The sequence below is a fragment of the Amblyomma maculatum genome, chromosome 2 (genome assembly GCF_055883805.1).
Source record: "Amblyomma maculatum isolate TAMU_Amacu chromosome 2, ASM5588380v1, whole genome shotgun sequence".
Taxonomy (NCBI): Eukaryota; Metazoa; Arthropoda; class Arachnida; order Ixodida; family Ixodidae; genus Amblyomma; species Amblyomma maculatum.
This window is the reverse complement of record NC_139345.1, coordinates 27493947-27518533: the sequence shown is the minus strand read 5'-3', so window position 1 is coordinate 27518533 and position 24587 is coordinate 27493947. Positions and strand designations below refer to the sequence as shown.

Genomic DNA, 24587 nt, shown 5'->3' with positions numbered 1-24587 from the left:
CATCAATGGGGAATTTCGGCAGGCACCATGAGTAACGTAAGTATGAGGGCGCTCAAGCAAAGCTATTCTGCCCTCTCAGTGGCCATCTACCGTTAAAAAACGAGGAGAGCGTCGTCAAGAATGCAAAGTCTCATTTTTAAAGCAACAGAGAGAGAGGGCAGACGTAAACACGAATGCTAAAAATTCCTGCATGTGTCCCGCATACATGCAGCAAGTTCAGAACCAGAAAATCTCAACGCATTCACGCAAAGTTCAACAGCTTCACTTTTTTTTTTTCGGTTTCTAGGAGCTCATGCAGACACGCGCTTGTATGCACATTGTCAGTGTGCAAAGCGTAATACCAGCGCGATGTATTCCTCACGGTTTTGAGTACTGGAAATGCGAATATGCTTAAATGTGTTTTACAAGGACCACGCGCACCCGGCCTCACTGTTTGTTCGTCTTGTTGAAAACATTTCCGAGCGCTGGTTATCATGCGTTGAGTAAGCGAGGCGCTGGAGCACAAGACAAAATTTTCTCCATGAAGAATATAAAATCAGCTTACGCGTATTAATTAAGATTGTGCGTGCATTTCCCGCGGGCAGTTATAGCCGGAAGGCATAGGCTACTGCCGCGCGGACCCGGTACTCCGAACCTTTTCCGCATACAAACCACGGGAAGCAATTCCCCAACATAGAAGCTGTAACGATGACAGTACAACCAACCATAGGGATTGCCTGCTATCACACTTACTACCTAATTAGTGAACAAATAAGCGATAAACGACAGCACAGGATACCATTTGATGAGGAATGCTAGTTCAACCATTTTACTCAGGTATAGTGTCGAACGAAATGCGTCGATTGCGATTGCTGATCGCGTGTTTTTGAAAACCTATCGGCGTATGGAGCACATTTCAAGAAACACACAGCGCACCTAGGGGGCCACATATAAGCGTCATCGTCGCCGAATGTGTACATCCGTAGGTGCGATCAGCAGTGTTTTCTTCAGTCTGCGGTTAAGCCCGATAATTTTCCGTAGCATCTACTGCTCTCTCGAAGCCAATTTTCTGCCTCCTCCACGCGCTGCAACACGACGCAAACGCCCGCGATGCGACAAGGAGCATCTGCCTTTCGGTTGGGTGCGAGGCATAGCGAGTCAGCCGACGTGACAGCAACTACATCGTTCACGTGACCGTAGCTTCTCTGATTGGTCAGAATGCAAAGACGTCATGAAATTACGCCACCGCAGTTTATTTTTCGCGGGAGCTTTGAATGTGGAGGAGTTTCGGGGCATTCATAGGCGAATTTCGGAGCACTCAGTCACCTAGCTGTCCGCGCAGTAAACACTCAGTGTTTTTCTAGAATAATCTGTCCGTCTTGCTTAGTTCTCTATTCCCATTCAGTATTCGTTTAAAGCAAGGTTTTACAACTACGTCGGATGATCTTTGACATAATGTTGTAGCTTACGGCCGTATGTTAGTGTGCCTCGGATTATAGAAGCTAAAATTAAGAGACTAAAGGAGTAAAGTGGATCTAACGAACGAGAATCCGGAATGGCGGCTGCACACCGGATTTATTAACGCTGTCGTATGATACTCTTAAAGGCCGATCTGATATTTTATATTCCACTGTAATGTAATATAGTGAATTCATGTACTCTTCAGACCCCTATGTAATGCCCGTAACGGGCCTTTAGGGTATGTGACTAAAAAAAAGTGTCCGCCAAAAGACAAAACGGTCTTGCCTGCATTACCGTAACCATGTGTGGCCTTGACTAAAATCGTTTTAACAACATACAACCTGCATACACTAGGTGAAATCAGAATAAACAATGTCAAACCTCGACAAACAAGCAAAACCACGGCTAACAGCTCTAGCGCAACAATTTTGCACTTGGCGTACCAAAGCTAAATTGGCTGTCGTTATTAAACTGCGTTTTTAGAGCCTTTAAAGTTGCACATTTCGTACACTGGAATGCCGACGTTTTAGGGTTACTGATAGAGCGTCTCAGCGCTAAGCTTTCGCGCGAGGATTACCGAGAAATAAAACGATGAAGACAGCACACTCGCAAACGTGAAGAAACACGGAACGGGTGACTGGGACATCATACAGGTTCGCTCGATATCTCAAAAACACGCGCCCTCATGCGGAAATGAAGGAATGAGTTAAATAGAGGTGCATATATACCCAGGCGAAACTTAGTGTGTGGCAACACTATTTCAAATCGCTCTGTCGACGTCACGGGCGCGTTTTCCACGGTTCACTTCTCAAAGAAGTCGGCCTGCGGCTGACGTGAGCTCTCGTCGGCTGCGTTCCGAAATCAACAAAGCTCTTTCAACATCCTGCTCTCTACACTTGCATGTTCGTCCAACCCCTAGGGAGAAGCAATGATAACCAAACGCTTTCTCTTTGCGAAGTGCGGCGGTGCTGCTGTATGCTTCAGCGATTCGCCTCATCCTTTCGAATATGATACTTTTTTTACTGAGCGGTTTTTCAAAGCCCCTAACACAATTGAAGAATTTATTCGCAAGCCCACAGTTAAGCACACAAGAAAAGCTTGCCGAACAAGTGCTATTTTTCAGCTTGTGAAGAATTGAAACGAAAGAATCCAAAAGATATTGCATTAGTTTTTCCGTAACGAATCCCTACATAATTTTGTACTTGTACTTTTTATTGCACTGTTTCTGATTTCGTTAATAATTTATGCGTACAGGAGCCTGAACCATTCTCGGTTTGCTGAGGCGCGAACGACTAAGTCCTACAGTAAATCCTGAGAAGTTGCATTGAAGTCTCTAGCTTCATTAAGCAAACCACGATTTATTATGCATTCATTGGTACTGGATTGCGCCTCCTAACTGTTTCACTAATCGATTCAGGCACCACGGCAACATGGACAGTTCTCATTTTCTGCAGACCGCCTCAGCCATTCGGCATGCCTGTCCTTCGCCCTGGTGCAGAATTGCGAAACCTTACTCGTGGGGACTACAAGGTCGAGGGCAAGGCAGATGCAGTTTCTTTACTCATTCACGTCCTTTGCTTCGAAAGAAATGTATTATTCACTTGGAAAGTACGTGAAGTAAATCAATGTGAATGCGACATATACTTGAGCCGTTGTCGGGTCTTGAGAGACGCCATATATCCGAGCGTGTTGCCTTTACAGAGGTTCATTTGTTGGAAATATTACGGAGATATGGTAACCTCCTATATAAAGCAAGGAGAGCCCTACATGTAGTCAAAGTGGTGCTTACATTTATTCATCTATATCCTTTGCTCAAAATCGCCTACGGCTGCTTTTGGTTTGGCCGGTAGTGGTGAATCCAATCGCTAAATTTTATTATTTTATTTCGAAGATCAAAACCTTTCCGCGCAAAATCTCCGCTGTGCCCCGTGCGACATTAAAATACAATTAGGAACCTCCGAGAAGGGTTCCTTTACGTTTGTAGCTACCACTTATGGCAGAGTGAGTTTACAAGCCAGACATTGGCGAACGCTAAATAATGCAATGAGAGGGCGGGCAGAGGATAGGGCCTGAGTCTAAAAGAAAGCGCAGTTTGCAGTACAGCAGTGCTGCCTATGACTAGAGAGGGAATGGTCAGGTGAGCGAGTAGAGGAGAACTTTATTACCTCCAGCACGAGGAAACGGGTACAGGGGCCGGCCGGGCCGCAGGCAATCAAGTCAAATGAGTCCGTTCGGTGGAAAGCGCAATCGACCCGAGGCGCTGGTAGTGTGGGTCGCACACTGTGTCCCGTCGAGGCAGTGCCACAGTGAGACAGGGGAGAAGTGAGGTGAAGGGCGAGGGAACGTCAGCAGTAGCTCCTGTACGCCGGTAGCACCTCAGTGCGGCCGCGGTACCCAGTGTAGACGCGTGTCCCACGCAGACGGCGACGTTTGAGCCTAGTACCCCGGCTCCCAACCATTATGCGGCGCTGCACTCTGACCCCTCCCCCATTCTGTTTCCTGCTTTTCCAACTTTCTTTCTGTTCGAAAGACGCCCTTCACCGCGCTTTCTGTTCCTCGCGTTCTATTTTGTTCTCGCGTATCTTTATATGCAGCCTATTTCGGGGCCACCTTCTAAGAATTCTAATTAGCAGGACACCACCAGTCTCTTCCTCCGCAGATCAGGAGAGAGGGAAAAGATAAAAGCAAAATTAGGGCGAAAGGAAAGGACAAGTGAGCAGAGGTACGCCATTACCTTCCGATATTACTGCTGACCTCCTTTGCCGCAGTATACTTGTCTTCGTTCAAAGGCCTAAGCTGCCGCGAACCATAGTTATTGAGTAGAGGCAATTAAACGAAAAGAGCCGCTCATATTAGTGCGCGTGACAAGCCTCCACAAAATAATTACTGAAATTTATTTTCTACCGTCATACCGGTTAACAATTTATACGACTGCTTTCGAATGGTGAAATAAAAAGCTTTATGTCGCCTCCGCATCGGACACACACACTTAACACATAAGTTCATTCTCAAGAAAGAAGACTAACCTGTATGTGAGAGATGCGGAGAGGAACTAACAATAAATCACATATTACTTTCATGCACTAAGCTTGAGAAATTAAGGAAAAAATATTTTGAACGTTTTTGCAATGAACAAATCCCGTTTAATCCTAGCCTGCTTTTGGGAGAAGATGCACTGGTAGAAACTTCTCATGTTTCCTAAAATTCCTAAAAGAGGCAAAGCTCCTGAGCAAACTTTAAAATTTCTGATCTACAAAATAAAAACAGGCGCATGATAGCCTCAGTTGCTTATGCGCCAAAAAACCCAACACAACACAACACGAAACAAAACAAAAAGCTTCTGAATACACCATAATCACCAAGCTGTTTCCCGGCTATTACCTTACCAAATGACTTAAGATCGCAGTTATTGTTTTTTAAAAAGAAATCTTCGTCACGTTGCGCGCTTTGAAATTGACACTGCCTGATGCATGTTGTGTTACTGTCAGATGCGACTCTTAAGTGCTTTAATTACTGACAAATGTACACACGGAAAACCTCGGCTTCCACAGAGACAATCATCGATTCCTCTTACAGCGTCAGGATGGAGCGGTTTCCTCGAATACCCCCTTTTTGCCGTTCCGAGTTTCGTGTACACTGTTGCGAGGTTGTGAATTTTAAATTAGATAATCGATAAGATGTGCTTTGGACGGGTGCCATGCGCAGTAGTGTTCGAGCTCCAGTTGAGCGAACGTGCTCCTCGCTTTTGCCCAAGCCTGCACACATGTTGATTGGGTAATTAAAATTATTTGCATTGCCATGACTTCCGGGGAAAAGCGGTTAAAAGAGAGAGAAAGTGAGATCAAAGGTTTTTCTAGCCCACAACGCTGACACGAGAGAAGATAGAAAAGAACAGGGCCAATAATCAGACAATTATTTGAATGAAATTATTATTCAATCTTCTGTTTCTGATTTAGGAGGAAATATCATACAGTGAAATTTAATACCGTATAGTGTGAACGTGAGCCCAGTTTTATTATTCTGTCACGCGGCAAAGTGGTTCAAAATACCGAACGTCGCCTATACACATACGAAAGCTGGTTGAGTCACGTTTCTGGTGTTGCATTTTTATACGATGACGTCGCTTGGAATTCTTACGCATCAAATGTACGCGCCATTTGTGCATTTGATGAAAAACTTTTCGAAGGCAATACCATGAGCAGTAACGCAATTGTATAAATGTGCAATGTGACGTAGCCAACTCTCGAAAAAATACGTACTTTTGGCTTTCGATATCTTTAACAACATTGCAGACAAGTAAAAGTAATAACTGGCCTCAAGATTCATATAGGTGGTCTTCAGGTTAGGAATAAAGCCTTTCGCCCTAAAATTAAAAACTGAAACTTTAATCAGTGATTTTGGTTCGTTAATCTTACCATCACTGGCATCTACCCTGTAATTGGTGTCCGCTTTGCTGTGATACCCACCTGCACATGCAGCACCGACTGACTTCTTCCATATTCTTATGCAAAAAAAAAAAAAAAAAAAAAGAAAATTCAGCTGCCTTTTTTATTTTCTTTTAAGCGTTTACAGATTCATATTAAAAGGTAACTATCACAGATACGTCTGTGTGGCTGGTGCAGGCGGATTGTACAGCAAGGCGCGTACATCTTCATAGTATAACTTATTGGGTATTTGATTAACAACAAGACATTATTACGTTTTCTTTTAGTTTTAAATTTAGGAGCCATATTACATTGCGAAATTAAAAGTCATCCTCGTCAAATGTGAGTTCTCTCATTGCACCTTTAAAAAATTGCGTCGTTCGCATTCTTTATGCATCAGATACAGACGCCTTTTCATGTATTTGAGTATCTAGTTAAGAATGCTGTGAAAGAAGGCCAGGCCGGGATGGCAATGCAAGGTATATGCCTCGTCTGGCGTATATGATGGCGAACACGAGGCGCGTGCCACAGGCGGCGCCACGGGATGATGCCGATGGTATGTACAAGTGAAAGACGGTGATACATGGAAGACTCACAATATCATGATTACGGCGACAATGTGATGATACGGGATGAAATTTCAAAATTCCGTTCATGCGGAAAAGCTCACTTAACAAGCGTTCAAATGCACACTTCTTGAGTTTGATACTTGTGGGACTACGTTGTAAATTAAGAAAATTTAAATATTGAGGGGCTCACCTTCTTTGTTGATTACCTTCAATTTCTCAACAGAACTATACCCCATCAAATAAAAAATGAAACTCTATTTGGTAGTTTGGTTATCTTAATTGATAAACCAGTTTCCTTTATCATATTAGTATGCCCGCACTGCTGGACTACCCACCTGTACAGACTGTATACAGGTGTATTTCATGTTAATTTTTAAAGCAGGAATATAAACGCAAGAAGGATCAGCCGTTATATGCGTGCATAAGGTGCCAACAGTACGTTTCTCCTCATAACAAGCACGCACGCACGTACGCACGCACGTCTGTAGCATTTGCCAAATGTTTAGAGCCCCAGGGGTTTGCTCCTAAGCCATGTGGTGGGGTTTCTTTAGCATTTCTAGATATAGTGCCCGTTGGAAGGAGCCGAAGAAATTTTTCTTTCCTTCAGGGAATTTTAGAGCAATGGGGATGCATTACGTAAACCACACGGTATGGCTCAAAATCATAACCCTTCTGCTTCAAAATTTTGATAAATGCTACGCGTATTCGTGTGATCCCGTGAAAAAAAAAAAAAGAAAGCATTTGCAGCAAATTTGTGCTCAAGGCTTTCCACTTAGTTGGCATGACTCTCACAATATTGAAAGCAAAATGCCGCTAATAGCAGTGGAAAAATCGCTCAATCCAAGCCCGAAATACAATTCGTCTCTTGTGAAGGTAGGTTCAAAACGAATTTATTCAAAGGGACACATAATCTGCATTTAAAGATAACCCTTCTATAGATGTTAGGGAAAATAACTTTTCCTTCTTTATTATGCGCAGAGTTTTTGTGAACGCACTATGATACATTTTCAGCTTCAGAGTGTATGCAACAGAGCCCAATTTTGTGGTGAAATTGGGTGTTTCATTTCTTAATGGGGCTACCTCTTGTCAGCTCCTCCGCAACTCACGCTTCATAATGTTTTCGATGACAAGCCTATTCAGATCGTTCAGCTTGAGCAAAGACGCAAAATGGCCAGTCCTGGACAATTCGGACAGCTTACAGGCAAATAACGGCACACTGAATGTTGAAAAAAACTTCAACTTTTGGTCCTCTCTTACAAGCTCTGAACAAGTATTTTCGAACTTCCCTCGAAATTTGGTAAATGGAGAACATGACGCCTAAGCTGAAACCTTCGTCTGGTGCACTGACCCTTTGGAGCAACGCGCTTTCTCAATATTCCGAAACATCGACACTTGCCTTTTGAAAACGCAAGCGACAGGTTAATATGAGAACATGACATTCATACACCTGTTTTTATTAATTGAAGCTACGATGCCGGCAGCCGGTGAAAAATTCGGCTAAAGATGACTGCTCTGCCTGCCCGGACTATACCACGGCAACTTCTGCTTCCTTGTTGCTGAGGAGATGCACTGCTCTCCGGGTCTCTCTGAAGGTGACAAGCATGTTCTGAACGATTAGGTGCCACCGAGTGAGTAGAGTACCGAGGTTTCTCCGCAACATCCCGCGGGTGGCTTTGGCACTTGTCCGAGGAGTCGCCAAAAGCGCTTCGCGCGATTATTCCTTAATTCCCCTTACTAAGAAGAAAATTTATCGCAGAGTTGTGTTAACATGATATATTTGCTTCTGACATAGTTTTGTACGAAATATCGGCTACAGAGTTTTATTCTCCAGTTTTCTGCCACAGTATTTCTTATTATTATTGTGAATTTTTGTTCGACTTTTGCCAACCAGGCTGAGGAAATGTTTTTCGTCGTGCGCAATGTATGACCTGTTTTCGTGTGTTCTTAAAAAAACTATATTTGCCGCGCTATGAGAGGTGCAGTGTAGCAAATATTCCAAAATTTATGCGTGAATCAATCTTTGATAGCGCCACCCTGAAACAGCCTGCCTCCTCTCAGCAAAAAAAAAAAAAAAAAAAAAAAAAAAAAAGAGAAAAAAAAAAGAATCATGTTGAAATTCGCTTCATACGAAGACGTGCTCTCCCAACGAAGGGCAGCCGACTTGAGTCGATTTTTTCTCTTTGCAGTATCGGTGCACTGCCGATACGGCAGTGCATCCTTGTTGCGGTGGCTGATCTCGTCGTTTGCTTTGCCCCTTTCAGCGCTTTGGTGGGGAGGCAACAGGAGAAATTCGACGCCGCGTGCAGACCATCGCCGGCACCCCCCATTTCTTCTTCGCACAGTGCAGTGAGCGCGACTAATGCGCCCCGCTTGGTTGCACCGCTTCGTGGTATGCGTAGACGTGGATGTGACATTTATCGGACCGGTAGGCCCATTGGGGCCATCCGGCCGGGACGCCCCGAAAGAATGGAATGAACGGGGAAAGATTTAAGGGCCTGCACGGTTCGCGCACAACCTCGCCGTACAGCGTGACGGCGTGAGGGCGAGGCGATACGCGCGGGGACGTCATACGTGTACGTTGCTTTTTCGATGTCCCAGGAAAGCGATATTTGTACTGCTGCCTCCGCGGCGCATGATTTCTGCTGCCACTTAAAGGACTATAGACACCAAAGTTTGGTGGCATCTTTCTTCTTGTTAATGAAGCGTAAGTCATTCCTGTATATCGGTCCGCACGCACTTTTCGCCTATGGCCGCTAAATAATGTATAATTGAATTTTATTTTCTCATCAGCTTCGGTTTCGACAGCCGACAGCTGGCTATGACGTCAAAATCATGTCTTAAAGCGCGGCATAAAAAAACAGCGATATATTCGTTCATTTTTCGCTTGTAATGATTCCTCGTCTTGAGGCAGGCTGGCTTTATCATTGTAATGAATTCAAATGACACAGTAATGATTATATATCGCTGTATTTTCATCCCTCGCGTGACCTAGACTTGACTGTGACGTCACAGCTATAGCTCGGTTGTTGAAACCGAAACCAGAACAGGTGAGAAAAGAAATTCGATTATAAATTATTCAGCACCCGTAGGCGAATTTGACATGGTGATTCGTGTAAGGTAATGTCCTAGGCCTCACTATGAATGATAAAACACAAACCGAAAAATTAGGTGGCTACAGTCCTTTAAAGAAAGTGGAGGAAGCAGGGAGGGGCGAGGGCGAAGAATCATATAGAGCTCGCAAACTTCAGGTGAGACCAATGATTATAACCGCTGTTATTATTTCAGATTAAGAGGCACCAGTGGTAATTCCGTAGTGATTTTTCGGAGAAGTACAACCATAGCTGTCACTATTAATTTAAACAGCGCGAACCAGAAGATAAAGGACAAGATAAAAGGAAAATTAATTATGGATGTTTACCAATTCGCCCAAGAAAGTATCTTGGCATAGCTGTCACCCTATCAGATCACCCGACGAGAGCAAAACTTTATGAATACTGATTGTTCTCGGCGGTCCGGGAGTGTATTGAGGAAAACGACCCGATTTCATTTCAGAACTCAGCTGGTGTATCCATAAATAACTTTATAACTTTATTATAATTTTATTTAGAATCCACCTTTATCACATTTGGCCAGCAGCGTTTTCTGCAAAGAGCATACGTATGCATTGGTTCTTGCGTGGCAGCGGTGCTATTTTTTTATATTATCACAGATTGACCTAGTCCTGCAGAAGGTTTTACCCAATACCAAGGCTTTTAATATTTTCAGATAGGTCAATGATTTCGTTAATTTATTAACCAGAGAAGGAAATTCCAGCTTTCAGCAAACTGTGGACAGCGTTTTATCGTTATTCAGAGAACACAGAAAAGGCCTACAATTTACACACGTACACATGAACTGCCTGTAAATTCATGACAGTTTTTAGACCTGACAATTGAGTTCTGTGATGACAGGGTGTATTGGTACTATGCCCCACGTGCAAAGAAGTAGCTACTGCCATTTGATTCCTCGCATTCTAAGCATGTAAAAAGAGGAATTGCTTCGCTATGCCCTGATTCGAGCTGAGAAAGTCATGCTTTCACAAAATGCGGGATAATTTTAATTACCAATTGGCTAGGCTCTTGGCAACCGGGTTTCCTCATTCGCTCGTAACAGCCGTGGCCGAAAGCCTTCTGCAAAAAATAAAGAAAGGTACTGGTAGAGCTAGGCTAGACGTCCATCTTGAAGCTGTGAGACCTGTAGTGGTACCGTATATACACCAAGTGGCTCACAATTTGAAAAAAGTTGCTAATCGCCATGGAGTGCCGGTGGATTTTTCAGCATCGACAAAGCTCAGAAGACTTTGCGCCCGTACCGAGAAAGAAAAAAAACGAGGAAGACCTTATGTGAAATGCGCTGAAGGTGTTGTCTACGAGATTCCCCTGTCCTGCGGCCACTCCTACGTAGGACAGAGTGGCCGTGTATCAATGAGCGAACGAGACAGCATGAATGAAATTTGGAACAAATGAAGGAAAGCAGGTATTTGCCACAGCGCGTTACGGAGAGCTCGTCCTGTGATTGTGAGCCATGTTATTCTGACGTGAGCATGCTTGGTAAAAGTAGAGACAAAACAGCTAGGGAACTGATCGAAGCATTTTATATCAAAAAGAAAGCCAGCTCGTGCATAAGTGACATTTCAATTGCTCTGTAGATGGCGGAAGAGACATTTTTTGAGCGTGGGTTATCACGTTAAACTTGATCTTGGGTGACGTGTCAGCGCATGCCACAATTAAACCTATATATGTCTGTTTCGTGTGTTCAATAAACTAGTTGAAAGTGACGCTTCGTTCCGTCGTCTTAACTGAAATCACCCCGTGTTTTTTGCGCCTTTAATAATTAAGAATGATTACCTGACTCAATTAAATATGCCCAAATAATGAAGCTATTTCTGAATCAGCTGCTAATACTTGAAACAGCACGTTCATTGCTATTTATTACGCGAGCGCATCTACATGGGTCCACGCACGGCAGGATGGCGGCTCATAGCTATATCTCTTTATAACAGATGCCTTCGTGTGCACGCAGGGATCTCATCTTTAAACTAGGTATTTGGCTGAAGGCCGTTTCTTTCACTCCAATGTGTTTGGGAAACCCTCAGGGTCTACTGGAATAGCACTCGAATATGAAGTAGTAACTATTCATCATCATCCACCGAAGTAAGCGCAGCCATACTGACACGAACGAAAGCGATACAGGCTTCTTAAAAGCTGATCAGTTGCAAAAAAATAAAAATAAAAAAAAGGTCACTTCTCGGGACTCAACCAGTACCACCGCGTTTCTCAAACAGTCTCTCGACCAACTAAGCTAAAAGGGGATAGTTAGTAGATGGCGGGGCTTGGCCGAATTTATAAATAAATAAACGTCCGAAAATTGTTTCTTTAATATGATGAAAGGAAGCGCCCAAGGTGTAGCACAAGATCACTGCCACATTTTCTTTTCAAAACTTCATTATATTGCGATAAAACCACTGAAGCCCTGCCCTGATACTGCTATCAGGTGCGGTCAAAAAAAGAAAACGCGCTAAACCAAAACGCCCAAAACAGAGAGGATTGCTGAGGAGGCTATTTGCGGAGCTAACGCAAGAACAGCTACGCCATACACAACAATAAGTATAACGGCAACAAAAAAGTTATTTTGAAATTATTTTTATTTATTGATGCAGAGCGATTGCGACAGCAGCTATAAATGTAGTGTCTTTGAAACAGGCAACTATTGATAGGGTAGACGACTGGCCGGAGCGGTAGCACTGTGCTTTCACATGGGCGACAACTGGAATGGTGAATTGCGAGCAAAAATAAATAAAAATAAGAGCGTACCGCACTGACAGGCACAGTATGAACGCTCGTGAGTGCGCCTTTTGCTACGGGCCGCGTTCGGCCAGCTTTACATCTCAAATATTGACATCGGAGTAATGGCGAAGAAGTACCATCTTTCTCAAGACAGAGGGGAGGGGGTGTACAGAGTTTGACGCAGGGACGAATATACGCACAGACGCGAGTGCTTTTTGAAGAACATCGCTTGTGCTTCCGTGCAGTGCAGTGTTTGCGCAAGTACCGACGGACGGAACGCCGGAGCGCGTGTGCGCGGTGCCTAGTGGAGGTGCGCCACCGAGGGAAACCGGGCGATTTATGGATCTTCCCTAGGACAGATTGCGCGGTTGCTATTCGTAATCATATACGGTACCACGTGTGATGCGCCTCACGTCGAACAGCAGGGACGCGAGTGTTTCCTCGCAACGTGAGTTATTTTCAGGGACCGCCGCCGAATGCGGGCGAACTTAATGCGCGCGAAAGGCCGTTGGCATCGCGCCACTGTCGGCATGCGTAGAGGGGTGGCAGCAAAGTTAGGAATGTTGCGTAACGAAAGACATGCGCGTCACTTCGTATTTGGGCTTGTCGCTCGTTGTGTGCAATGTATCTGCACAAAGTGGAGCATGGGAATCCGTTAAGAGTAGACCTGCATCTCTGTTCAGCTCAGAACAGAGTAACTGCTTTCTTAGGCGGAGCAAGATGAAGTCTTTTCTTTGAATGCGTCCAGCATTGCTCTCTACCGCGAGCGATTTAGCCTGCTGTCGCTATGCGTTAACGAAGTAAAGAAATTTAGAAATATGCGTTATTGCGCATTGGAACCCAGAAATTTATTGTGAGAAGCGAGTACGGAAGCTCAGAGCGACGGCGGTGCCACGTTACGAGAAGGATAGAGGTGAACCTAGTATTTGTGTGTCAGCGATGGGAAAAGAGGCAACATCACATGATCTGCAAATAACATAAATTGATATGATAGGTGTTGACTTGATAATACAAGGCGGTCAGGAGATAATGAGAGAGTAATAAGGAGGTGATAAAGTATACATGCGTTATCATGGCAGCGAATCATGCTTGACGAAATGGAGGCAAGATCCTATCAAAATTGAGCAATGCTTTGGTGTGTCTTAGCATGATCCCACCCGCATCTTTCCCGGGCGACCAGAAATTCAACCTTCAACTCACCTTGGCTGAAATATGATTTTGAGGTATCCGATTCATGCTACTGACGTGTTAATTCATACTCATATTAAGGCCTAGTCGGCATCCGAAATTCGACAACGTCGAAAAAAATAACTCAAAAATAGCTAATCAGTCGTTAGTGCGACTAACTGCTTTCTAGCGTATTCGAATCTTCCTTTTGAAGAACATGACTTACCATTTTATCACTGCTTCCGCTATGCGAAGCAAAGGGGTACAATCGTGTTGGGATTTATCATGCCGAAATGTAAAGTGGAGAAGGCGCGAACAGGCGCCGCATTCAAGCTGGAGCATGCAGGCAAGTGACTGAGTGCGAGACGGTTATGCACAGTTTAAACGCCTCAGCACGCAAAAGTTACCATTCTTCCTTGCGGCGGAAGTGCTTCAAGTATAAAAAAAAAATTGTGCTCGCGAAATGTGGACAGTTCTCGAGAATACGAGGATGGATATGAATTAAACCAGACACTAGCATTCGTACCCAGAAACTGCCTTAACCTCGTCAAGTTGAGTTGATTTCCCCCTTCGTTTAACATAAGAAAAAAAAAAATACTGATACAGCGTAAGAAGCTTTGCCTAGAGAGTTTGTTCTGAAGTGTTTCGAAAGTTCAGAATAAATTAGCGGTGCCCAAAACATGCTTCCTTCCTTTTCTTTCCCGCAGTGCGTCCCTAAACATAGCAAACGCCACAGAGTGTCCCAAATGCCACTCGCGCTGAACGTAGCTTTCTCCTGCTCTTCATGTTCGCGAACTTCAGTGCAAATTAAACGTGCGTGCAGCTTGCGACATCAGGGGTCTGAGAGTCACAATTTCCTCTCGTGAGACATTAGAAGTCAATTTAACAGCACTCTACTCGGAGTATCCGCGTAAACCCATGTAAGAAAAGAGCAAGCAGTTTCAGATCGCGAGTAATTAGAGGACAGTTGACTGTGTCGTGCAAATGAGAACTCCGGATCCATGACTTTCATGCATTCGTTGTGTTGTAAGAAAGCAGGAATTAAATCGAAGACCGTGCGCTCCATGCGGGGTTAATGAAAGCAGACTGAGAAAATGTAAGACGATGAAATAGGAAGATATACTGAGTGGAACATCTCTGTCTCGCTTGGATTTATGTTAATTGTTTGCTGAGCAAAATAAAATAGCCGCCGTCGCAAAGCGCTTTATGGGAAAGAATAATAAGGTCACGACTGCTGACAATCACTCGTAGAATTTCTCCGGAGAGTGGATTTTGGGACTCGTAGCTTTGGACTCGTAAATGTTCTCCGTAGATTTTCTCCAGAGACCTACCTTTATCCGGAAAGGTAGGTCAGAGGTTAGCCTTATGAGGGGGTCTTTATGAATCGTTCATTAGTGCTTTGCAGGCTAGCAATACCAAACTATTTGGGCCGCGGTCCTTATAGCATGCGATAGGTACGTGCATGCGTGAAACACTCACTGACCTTTCAACTTTCGCTCCAACTCGCGCACAGAAGATGAAACGAGTGAGCCCGCTTTTCCTTCTTAGTGTTCCTGGTCACGTGTGTGGGTGCTACGGGCGTCCGAATCGGTTCAGATTGTTGTTATTCCGACAACAATCGTGTGCCCTTCACTAACTTGCAGTCAGCGCAGGGGCGGCGTAGTGCGGAGCCGCGACTCTGGACGCCGCTCGCGACGGGTGCATCCGGCGCAGCACATCCGCCAGTCAGCAGGAAAATGTTGCTGCGTCGAGCTGGCGTAGATAAGGACCCTCGCGCAATGAAACCACGTTAGTTGTCCTGAAAGCATCGAGCTCGGGTACGTCACGATACATACCGACGCGGAACCGAGACCGCTATCTTGCTCCTACCTACAGGTTCCACGAGTTCAGTGCTAGCGAGCTCGCGAAGCTGCTTTTTCGGCGGCCCCTAAATTAAACGCGTCATTTAAGCGGCCGCCGGAAGGAGCCGAAGGGCAACAAAAGTGGCGAGCATTGCTCTGTCCGCGGCCGACCTAATTAGGCGTCGGAACGGACTGAGCCGGCGGCGAGGCGAGGCGTAATCCAGCCGGCGATCAGGTTTTAATTAAAGGAAGTTTCGCAGCCGCGAGATGACAAGGGATGTATGCAGTGGCCCGTCCGGCAAGAAGGAATCGGGCAGAGACGTTATTAGCCGCTGCTTCCCCGTCGTCCGGCGGGCAGTCCTATATGCCCGCTCGCGTATGGCCCCGAGGCAGTCGAGCGCAGCGACTAGCCGAAACCTTGATGCGTGGGGCTAGAAATTGCGAAAAACCGCCTTTGAGCAGAAGTCTGTTTACAGCAGCATGACACCATATTCATATTTTATCAAGAGAAGCGTTCTGGTGTGAAGAAAAACGAATGCATTAGTGAAGAATGATTAAAAGCTTACATTTTAGAACGATACCTCGCCTGCTTCAATCATTTGCCCTGGGCGGTGCTACTTGTGACGTCGCAGATGATAGCCTTTTAACAGTGTAGGGCACTGCTGTGGCATGACAGCCAGTACTGATTAGCGACAAGAAAGTGAAAGAACAAAAAAAAATTATGAAAAGTTACGAATCGGGCCGGATGCACCGAACGGGGAAACAAGACGACAATCGGCAGATTTCAATTGAAACTTTTCGTGGAATCACTTTGTTGGGACAAGGAAGCCTTTATCCGGTTGAATGTCTAATATATTTGTGAAGATATGTCTTACCGAGGTGTATTCAGCACAAACGTGTCATTGGAGCTCTACTCTACATCACGAAGTTCAAAACATTTAAAGTCGGCTATTTATGTCATTTTTATTTATTCCGGCGCACAGTAATGCTCAGTGATAACTATTTTCATGGGTCCTGTAAGCCACGAAAAGCAGCTGCTATCAACATGAAACACCTACACAATGACAGTTACCAGGTAATTCCGTCTACGTTGCCTTCAAAGGAAATGACACTATTATAGGTCACTCATGAAGCACCATGAACGTCATGAGCGCCATTAGCCCCTAATGACGCCTACTGCAGGCCAATGGTTTCTTCCAACTGAGTTTAAATTAACCACGTCCTACACCAGCAGTGGCCACCTTCTCCGGAAACGCCCCAATCCGATCCGATGGGCCGACTTTCTGCCGTCCCTGCTACGTTAATTTTCCTCATAATGAGCGTAGCTTTGAATGTAGCAACCTCAATATAAATCAAACAACCCTATTTTTTTCTGTTAGAGAGTTTTTCAGCGTAATTTAACATTCGATGAGCTGTAAATTAGCCCCAACTTTCTCAAAGCCAACTGCTGCGTTATTCGACTAGCTTGTGGCACGCTTGCGTTGTGATGAGTCTTCACGAGCATGGATGGATCTGTGAATGTTGAAACAATGTGGTCAAGCTAGTGCCGCCGTGTTCGCTACGTTTTCTTTTTTCTATGTTTCTTTAAGAAATCTGCCAAAGTGAAAAGTATTTCTCAGAAGCTATTTTTTCCTTAATTATTAATGACTACTGAATTCTACGCAGCAACAATTTTCAAGCCCCGCCAAGGTGGTGCGATGGTAAGACGCCCGACTACTGTGCCGGAGTTCCTGGGCTCGAACCAGACCTCGGCGGCTGCGTTTCGATGGAGGCGAAACGAAGGGGCGTCCGTGTGGTGTGCGATGTCAGCGCACGTTAAAGATTCCCAGGTGGTCGAAAGTATTCCGGAGCCCTCCACTACGGCTCCTCTTTCTCTCTTTCCACTTTCATTCCCACCTTCCTCCCTTCCCCTACGGCGCGGTTCAGGTGTCCACAGAGCAAGTGTGACATATACTGCGCCTTTCCCTTTCTGTGAACCAATTATATTATTATTAACAATTTTCAATCGTCAACTTCACATTTAGGTGACTGCACCACTTTGAAGCAACAGTACCCTGTCCAAGGGGAAAGCCTTTAATGGCTCATGCTGTCGTGGACAAAATGTGTCCCGCTTTTACGGTGGCTCTGATTGGCGGAGGCGGGATGATGTCATAGAGGTCTCGACTAATCACAGAGCACCACCACAGTATGTGCGAATGCGTGCCTTATATGGCCATAAGCCAATCAATGATCAATTACAAATAATGAATCTATAATAATAAATACTAAATAATAACCGATTAAGTCATTCAATAATTGACAAATTATTGACTATATTGACCAGTTGCGTAGCAGAATGCGGCACTCAGGTTTTCGCCTTTCACTACTTTAGTCGCTAAAGTCCCTCGTAATTTTTTCGGCAGCATACTACGAACAAGGGTCACGCTGAATAGCCACCGTCTAATAGCAGGATCTTTTTACAAGACACCCTCACGAGATGGCGACTCTTGCCACAGCTCCAGGCGGGATAGAGTGTAAGCGCGGAGAATAAAATGAGGTTGTACATCCCTGATTTTTGCATAAATGACGTTTGCAAACATCACGCAAAGCGGCACGAATCTGCAAATGAGCACATGCACTTCTATAGCTCTCGCTTGGCTTCGAACAGACAGAGACACAGCGTAAACGCTGACAATTTCTTTTCTGGATAATAAAAAAGATATATCTTTTCCCTCCTTTGATCTCCCTCTCCCAAGCATCTGACTGTAACCGGTCACCACTGTGGAAGACGAGCTCAGTGTAGCCACGCAAACAAACGAAAGAATCAATTAAGGGCGCCTGAAGGCAATTGTAAGTAGTCTCGCATCCACAGATGACACCATTCTAAAGGTAATCATTTACTTTAATTGTCAAAATAGGTTAAAATAGGTTGCTCACTCGGATGTTTTACATTGAAATCCATTGAAGAGACACAGGACGACTGAGTATATAGCATGGCACAGAACACTGCGAAGTCAAGCAGCCACTGCTCCTTTTAGGCAGGAAGTCACAGGCGCATTGAGATGTTCAGTATGAAATTTCCACAGGAGTGGGAATACAGTTTTATTTCAGACGATTAATTTCCATGAAGCGAGGCGTAAGTGCCATTCAGGATGACTCTGGTAGCTAGGATATAAAAAGAAAGTAAAAACGTTCAGAGCTGTAAAATAACGCGGAGACTGGATTCGAACGGCCGACTATCGCAGTCTCACGAGTGGGCGTTAGCCATAACTCAGGCCTAAAGCAGAAAGGGCACGCAATATTCTTGCTTGTATAGCGTTGCCGTATTTCACAAACTACCATCGGAAGCTCACTTTAGTAAGTTAACCCCTAAAACACACTAATAACTCGTTTTTCTTTTTGGGATGCAGTATTCTGCCTGTGTATCAGAACTGCGCTTTGTATAATTTGTTCGTCTTTTTACAAATCTAAGAATTGTAGCTACAAGTTTATCATCTGCCTTCCAAGGATGCTGAGCCGTTTTTCTGGATGCTTTTTTTTCACAAACATCTCAATATCCTAATTAACTGGTGCTGGCTGTTTTTTTCACCTCATTGCCTCCGAGCGCACATAATCATTGCGAACAGCTACCTGCCGCATCAGTTAGAGGAATATTGCTCATTTAGCTTCCCATGAGGCCTGCGGAGCAGGGAAGCCGATAAATACCCTCTCCCCTCTCCCCTTGCATCTCACTTAGGTGAAAACACAGAAGGAAGCTTTCAACGAACGGCTGGATTGAGCATTGCAATATGCAACGGCTACAGAAGAAACTGCACAGAAAGGGCCCTGCGTTTTCTCTGTTTTCTTCCAGACTGCATTATTTGCCCCTTGCTACTATTTTTGAACAGCTACTTCCACTAGGTCAATTATTCACCACATTCAGCGCATTCGTCACAGCTACTTCGTGCACTACGTCGTCTACTATGAAGTTGTTAGTGCTTATTTCGGGTGCCGAAGGACGAGGTCAAGAAAGCACTAGAAACTATGAAAAGGGGGAAATCAGCTGGAGAGGATCAGATAACTACAGATTTGCTGAAGGACGGGGGGGATATCGTGCTAGAAAAACTGGCCACCCTGTATACGCAGTGCCTGGTGTCATCGACGGTACCAGAAGCATGGAAGAATGCAAACATTATCCTCATTCACAAGAAAGGGGACTCTAAGGACCTTAAAAATTACAGACCAATCAGCTTACTGTCTGTTACATATAAGGTATTGACTGAGGTAATCGCTAATAGAATCAGGACAACCTTAGACTGCAATCAAGCAAAGGATCAAGCAGGGTTTCGGAAACGGTACTCTACTATCGATCATATCCATACCATCAATCAGGTGATAGAAAAATGCTCGGAATATAACCAGCCCTTATACATAGCATTCATTGATTACGAAAAAGCATTTGACTCAGTTGAAACCTCGGCGGTGATGCAGGCATTGCGAAATCAGGGGGTAGACGAGCCGTACGTGAAAGTGCTGGAAGATATATATAGTGGCTGCACAGCAACCATAGTTCTACATAAAGAAAGCAACAAAATTCCCATGAAGAAAGGTGTTAGGCAAGGAGACACAATCTCCCCAGTACTATTCACAGCTTGTTTAGAGGAAGTATTCAGAGACTTGCAATGGGAGCAGTTAGGGATAAGGGTAGATGGAGAATACCTCAGTAATCTGCGATTTGCTGATGACATTGCCTTGCTAAGCAACTCGGGGGATGAACTGCAAATAATGATTGATGACCTAGACAGAAAAAGTAGAAAGGTAGGCTTGAAAATCAATATGCAGAAGACTAAGGTAATGTTCAACAGCCTCGGGAAGGAACAGCAGTTTACATTAGGTAGCGAAATACTGGAAATAGTAGGCGAATATGTGTACTTAGGACAGATAGTAACCGCAGATCCGGACCATGAAAAGGAAATATCAAGAAGAATAAGATTGGGATGGAGCGCATTTGGCAAGCACTCGCAGATTATGACTAGCAGCTTACCGGTATCGCTCAAGAGGAAAGTATACAACAGTTGCATCTTGCCTGTACTCACCTATGGGGCTGAAACATGGAGGCTAACCAAGAGAGTTCTACTTAAGTTGAGGACAACCCAGAGGGCTATGGAACGAAAAATGGTAGGGGTAACATTAAGAGATAGAAAGCGTGCAGAGTGGGTCAGAGAAATAACTCAAGTTACCGACATTCTAGTGGAAATTAAGAAGAAGAAATGGACATGGGCAGGACATGTAGTGCGAAGAGAGGATAACCGATGGTCGCTTAGGGTAACAAACTGGATTCCAAGGGAAGGAAAGCGTAGCAGGGGGAGGCAGAAAGTTAGGTGGGCGGATGAGATTAAGAAGTTCGCAGGGGTCAAGTGGGGGCAGCTAGCACAGAACCGGGTTAAGTGGAGAAATATGGGAGAGGCCTTCGCCCTGCAGTGGGTATAATCAGGCTGATGATGATGATGATGATGATGATGATGATGATGATGATGATGATGATTTCGGGTGCTACAAATGTATTACAGTTATTCAAGAGCTAATTTTTATGTTGCTGATTAAAACTTGCGTTTTGGCTTGAACGTGCGTGTTGCAAACTGTTGGTCAGCTACTGGCATGAAGGGGCACCGCTATATCGATTAACTAGACGGAAAATGTTATCGGCTCATCTCTGATAGCATGCAGAGCTCTTCCGGACTATGTGAACATGTATGCGCTCCGTACGGTCCAGGTCTCTGACCGGTGAACAGGTCCCGGTTAAACCTGTTTAAGATTCGAGTGTACCGGTCCCGTGGCAAAAATGCTGAACCGCCCCCAGTTAAACCTTTAAAAGCTCCGAATGGTATCGGTCTCACCGGTGCGAGCGTTAATTCTGACATAGACAAGCCCAGTTGGGTATATGGCATTAAACTTGTAATCTCAACTGGGACGGAATCGAATCCTGATCTTCCTGTAAAATCGCAAGTTTTTTTTTTATTAGGGAGGCGACCGATGATCTTTTGTGCATCCAAGTCTGCCTCTCACTCATGTCCACCGTCCTCTTTGTCCGCGCCAATACACAGAGAAGCTGGAAGCATGAAAAGCGCGCTCTGCAGAAGCAAGCAGGTATGGCCACCACGCTAACACTAAAATGAAAAAAAAAAAAAAAAAAAAAATTGGGGAAATGCCTAGCTGACTGCGTATGCGCGTGTTCCTATCGGAGCTGCTTATTAATTCTTGAAAAGCGCGCTTCAGCGGCAAGATACAGTGTGTCCACTCGCGGGTAATGGATAAACAGTCTTGGACGCGCCAGGCACGGACGGTCAGGAACGTGAGCAGAGCAGCGCTTAAGCGTCGGAACCAGCTGGTTCGGCAACATCATATATAAGTAAACAGATTCCCAAACACGACGCCAGAGGTGTGTACGCGAAGGCATACGCGTTTACGAGCTTCTATAGGCCATATTGGACAAAAGAGGTCGAGAAGAAGAGGCCCATTAGTATAATCAGGGTGCAATCGATTCGCCTTCACGCAGCTGCTCGGTGCATCGAATCGACGCGATAGGTTACAACACTGGGAAAGAGAGAGAAGGTGACGGCAGAGGTGAGCAAGGAGAGCGACACGTGATCGAAGGCCTAGTCGGCAGTGCAGCAGAGGTGAGCGTACTGGCTATCCACGCCATAGTTGCGAGGTGCGTGCGTGGCTCTGACCTATGAAGCATTCATGCGCCGTTCGGCCCGTAAAGGTGCGAGTTAATTGTCTACTGGCCTGCTATGATTAACGCAGAGCCGTCCCAACACGGGCGCGACGACGGAACGCTGCCCAGCACGGCGTCGCCGGCCTAAATTAAAGCGGCTGAGGACGTAATTATCGGATCCCTCGGTAGAATAGGGCCCCGCTGTAGCAAGCCTGACTCCTCCCAGTGTATACGCTCCCGACGCGGAGCGTGTTGCGAAAGTACGTGGAGCTTCGACGCTGCGATATTTATCGAGCCATTCGTGCCGTTGTTAAGGTGAAGTTAGCGGAGGAAACCTTACGGGGCCTCACAAATACACGCTCACATGGTAAGAGAGCGTGATTTAGCGAGCGCAAAGATGCACGAATAGTCTTGCATTTTTCAGTCGAGATCCGTCTTTCCGTCCTCCTTTGAAAATTGCATGAAGTTCAGCAGCGATTCAAGTACGTTGCGTTGCCTCTTGTGATGCACGGAGCTTTTCAACTAGCGTTATGCAACAGCACGGTCATCTTAAAACTTAAGCAAGTGACATAGAAAGAAGTCATATTTCTTTTAGCAGCCTCGAGGAATACCTTGTACGTTGCCGCTGTGCCATCCGTTCGCACACAATTAGCGAACCATGCACGCGCCCGACGCCAAATTATGATGACGGCAACATTCTCTCAGCTTTCCACTGAAACAAGAAAACTTACGTAACTTGTGTGCCAAAAAAAAAAATAATTTTGTAACGGAGCTGCTGAGTTAATAATACGGGACGGCAAGACAGCATTAACGATTGAGTTCCATTGAATGCTATACAGACTGTGAAATATGCGTATGTGTGACCAGCCTCGCAAAATGCGCTGACTTTTATTGCGATAGCAATACTACGCCAGGTTTCGGCCCGTCGCGTAGCCCCGGGAAGAGCTACGTTTCACCTTGAATAGCCGCGAAGAAGAAGAAGACGAAGACTAAGAAGAAGCCGAAGCCGAAGCCGAAGACGAAGACGACGAAGGGGAAGACGAAGAAGACGAAGAACGCTCGGTCACCCGCAGCTAATGCTTTCACTTCACATTCAGTTCAGCAGCATTAAACCCTTCTCATTTATATGTGGGCTGGTATCTAACGCTCTCGCATCACGCCCTTAAAGGATGAGCTCAAGTGTCCCCGATAATGTAGCACCTTAAACTGATAGGGCGTGATAAGGGAATAATGTATCAGGCAAAAGAAGTTCCCGCCGTTGCTATCGCAAGTCAACTAGGTATAACCGGAGTTAAACCACAAGAAATGTTTTTTGATTAGCACTGTATCTCTTCACTGCATTTTATGTTGCTGCGATGCTGATGATTCAGGTCACTTCACTACCTGGCATGCATCATCACAGTTAACAGGGGATTAGTAAACGGACAAGCGAGCCGCTGCTCGAGAAAGAGAGTGACACACAACCCTGTGATTTCCACGAGTCACTAAGTCGGCAAACATTTATCCTTGGAGGGAGCTGAAGCTGCGTCAGTGTGCGTGAGAAATGCTCCTCGAAGCCCTCGCACTGGACAGGCCCCAACAAAAGACGATTTCAAATTTTCGCTGCCTCCCCACTTCTCAGAGGCGCATTTAACACGCCTTTGCGTGCAGCGAGCTGAGCAAGAGCGCATACGGGCGAGCGCAGCAGTGTAGCGCCTCAAAGAGAAGAAAAATCGGACGCAAGAGTGGGGATACGTGGCCGCTCGCTCTAAAGGTTTCCCCGAGTCACGCCATGGCGCGCACTTGTGCGGCTTCGAACGGGACCATGCGTGCTCGGGTCAAGCAGTTTCGCGAAGCCGTAGCACAGGCCGCTGACGCTCGGGCCGCCTCTCCGTCTTTTCAGATTCAGCTAGTCTGAACTCGAACAGCCGGACATTTTGGGAAAGCTTTCTGCTCCGACCACGCGTCTCTTCTTTGCCGATTGGAGAACGAAAAAGGGCACGGCCCGGAGAGCTTTCAGGTCTGTGTTTGAGGCAATCACGAAAGAAAAGAGAAGGCGTAAGAGCTCTTCAGAGATGGATGTGCTAAAGAAATGATACTGCAAAGTGCAGGGCGAGCAGGAAAGCAACACACTAGCGCAGACCCAAACAAAGTATATTTTAATGCCCTGATTACGTTACGTTAAAAAGAAGCCCAGCGCTGGGGCGAACATGAACGCATATTCCGTGGATGCGTTCACTTCGATAAGAAGAAAAAAGAAGCAAGTTTTTAAAAACAACATATATAGCTTATTTCATTCAGTGCACGCGCCACCAATAACCGGATCAACTGGAGGATGTTAGCTAGGGGCGAAGAGATGCTGCCTGCCGGAATCTCTTGGCATCTGGCTCTTTACTGGGCCCTTATCGTTGCGGACAGGGAAGACGCTCTGATCAACACGTTTAACCTTTTTTTTTTTTTTTTTTATGAACGCGCAGTTACTTTGAAATAAATGGCGGTTTGGTAAGAAGAAAAAGAAAATAGAAACGATTTCACGACTTTTTCAGCCAGATATGCAACAGTTTCCTACGTAACTGAAATTTACAAGTCCGCAAAGATGAGCAATAAGCGAACCTTTTCCTTCTTTTATGCTTCAAAAAAAAAAAAAAAAAGAAAGAAAGATTTCT

At 45.3% G+C, this 24587-nt stretch overlaps 1 protein-coding gene across 4 annotated transcripts in view; it reads right to left on the bottom strand.

Moving 5' to 3' along the window:
• LOC146198198 (peroxidasin homolog) overlaps positions 1-24587 on the bottom strand; it is a 429069-nt gene that overhangs the window by 191136 nt on the left and 213346 nt on the right. Inside the window, exons 1-2 of one of the 4 annotated variants that reach the window (XM_084593593.1) lie at positions 14909-15129; positions 10537-10602 (exon numbers count right to left, since the gene is read on the bottom strand). The exons of 2 other annotated variants lie outside the window; for them this stretch is intronic. The gene's annotated coding sequence lies outside the window, so the exon portion shown is untranslated. Of the gene's footprint in view, positions 1-10536; positions 10603-14908; positions 15130-24587 lie in introns of those variants that run through there. One more of the 4 variants, XM_084593592.1, reaches the window with a different exon arrangement.